The following is a 2,735-nucleotide window of genomic DNA, read 5'->3' on the forward strand; positions in this document are numbered from 1 at the left end:
GCCACTATCCACTGTCTCAAGCTCTGCTTAGAATGTACTTAAAGCTTCTGGAGCTCCTCAATTCATTTGGTGTGGAACATTGTAAAATTCAAAGGGACAAATCTTGTCCATGCCTAATGCTATTTAATAAAGAGTGACTGAGAGTGAGTGCAGAAGTTAAATAAACCCATGCTGCTTATTTTTTTAAAACAAATTGACTCCAGACTAATAAGGAAAGGGTTTTAAAAAATTCTCCTGACAACCATGATTCACTAGTGTGTTTTTGTTTCTCTTTTGGGCCATGGCAGAGAGACCACGTCTTCTCTGATGAGAACATTTTTGTATCTTTGTCAGTCCCTGGGTTGTGTTGGGAGCCTGTTATCAGATTTTTTTAACTGATAGTCAACTGAGGCTCCCCGTTTTTTGCTCCTAGTTCTTTTACAATTCATTTAGGGCCCTTTCCCTTCTGTGCATTTTGTGCAGTTTTAGTAGAATGACCTCTGCAAATAACTTTAATCCTTCAAGAAAGTTTCTGTCCCATCTGCAGCTTCGCCACTATTTTTAGGGGAGTGCTGTCCAGCTTGGGCCCAATTAGTGCTGAAGATTCCTTTTGTACCCAATGCACCATGGCCATCTCTTGATGTCACCTGGTGTTTGGGTAGCATTGCAGCCTAATTTTGTCTCCAGACGCATCTTGTGGTCTGCCTCTAGTTCAGTGTGTCAGGTGTGATAAGTTGCTCTCTTCTGAATTGAAAGCATATTCAGGACTTGATTCTTCCTCCTCTGAGAGAGTAGGAGATTCAAATTGGAATTCCCTTTGTCTGTCAGGAGGTTTTTCCCTTTCATTGGATCAGGAAGTTGTGTGAGCCTGGTGGTTTCCTTTGAAAGTCCTCTGGTCTGTGGTGTGCTCAGGTAGGACTATTCTGGTTTGTTACTGTGTCTGAAGTAGATGGAACTCTGCATCAGAACGAAGATTTAGGCCCTGTAGGTGTCCTTTTGTACATTAAAACCTTGGATTACAAGTAACTTGGTTTGAGAGCGTTTTGCAATACAAGCTAATACTTTTTAAAAATTGTAACTCCGTAAACTAGCAGGATTTCTTAATACAAGGCCCCCCGTGACCCCATTCTGATACTGTACTGGGTAGATAGCCCTCTTATTTTAACCCACTGCTACCTTATTTCAATTCTGCTTGTTTTCTCCAGTGACTGTCTCCATAACAGCTGCTTCCCTCTGACCCCTGCAATAACCCCTTCACTGATAGCTGCTCTAGGTAGCCAGCACTAGTACCCGCAACCAGTAGGTTTGCAGCCACCTAGGGAGTTGGAAGCGTTAACTGATTAACCCCTTCTTTACTGAGTGTTCTTTATTGATACAGAACACCTTACCTACATTGGGTTGTGGAATGAATTGTCAGTGTTTCAATTATTTCTTTATGGAAAAATGTCTAAAGTTTTACTGCATACATATCTTCTAAAAATCCATCCTAAAAGGCTACATAATAGATATTTTTGTGTTATCCTCAAAGATTTGTAGTCACAACACTAAAGCTCTATCTGTTATAACCGGGATAGGACCTGCATAAGTTACTTGGGATAAAAGTCTTTGGTCCAGTCGCTTATTCAGAAAAAGACTTAGAATATTATTCTCGGCTGTTTCTCTTAGAAAAGTGGCATGAACCCTTTATGATGATGATGATAAATTTAAAGCTTCTCACCAAGCAGGTGAGTCCATCAAGTTCAACCAGATCAGGCTTTCCTTGAAATCACAAAATACTGGAGCCTCCCTTAAGCTATTTTTATTGCACACACAAAGAAAAAAAGGAAACTCGATGTGTATGTGCAAATTACACAAATGCACACTCGCCTGGTTAGGTTGTATGTATTAGGCACTAATGTAGGCTTGTAGGTGTATAAGGAGGGCTGCCGCCTTCCATCTTACGACTTTCCTGGCTGTGGGATCAGGACCAAAATCCAGACAACCTTGCAGCAATGGTGGATTCCTTGGCGCTCAAACCTCTGGGCTCGGGCACAGTCACTCCACATCAAACAAGAGGCAGAGATTCCCGGTAATACTGCAAACCAGATTCTTTATTGTAGCGCTATGTGTTTCAAGGGTTAACCACTCTCTTCGTCAGGAACAGTATCTTGCTCAGTCATTTGGTCTTTTTTTTTTTTTTCCAACCAAAACCAGGAGGGGGTGGAAAACATAGAAGCTGTGCGAATCTTCCCTATATGATTTTGCCCTGTCAGTTTCATTCCAGATTTTGGTTAAAAAAATACTGAACAAAAAACTTACGGAAATACTATGTGTGAACATAGCCTAAAATAGGTCTTTTAGTGTCAGAAGAACAAAGTTTCTTCTCCCTAGATGTGATATTCCTCTGAGGGAACAGATGGCTAATCACACAGGTAGAACTAGTTAGCCTATACACCCTGTCCCTCTGCTTCCCTGAGTTCTTCAGAAAACCCAGTCTCAGACCATTCTTATCATTTTATTAGTCCCCCTGTGACCAAAAAGGCGCTGTTACTGACTTCCATATAGCCTAGACTTTAGCTAGCTGCCAGAGATGTCTATTCTAAAAGCTACAGGTGTTTCTAGTGTTGTCATCAGAAACCTTCAATATAGCTGGAGAGAAAGTGATACTGTCACCTCCATCGAGTAGGTGCTGTTTTTGTCATTATTAGCTAGTGCAGTGTTTCTCAAACTTTTTCCACTGGAGCCTTGCCGAACAAAATGATGCTCTGGCTTCACCA

Source organism: Dendropsophus ebraccatus, chromosome 3 (genome assembly GCF_027789765.1).
Source record: "Dendropsophus ebraccatus isolate aDenEbr1 chromosome 3, aDenEbr1.pat, whole genome shotgun sequence".
NCBI classification, from domain to species: domain Eukaryota; kingdom Metazoa; phylum Chordata; class Amphibia; order Anura; family Hylidae; genus Dendropsophus; species Dendropsophus ebraccatus.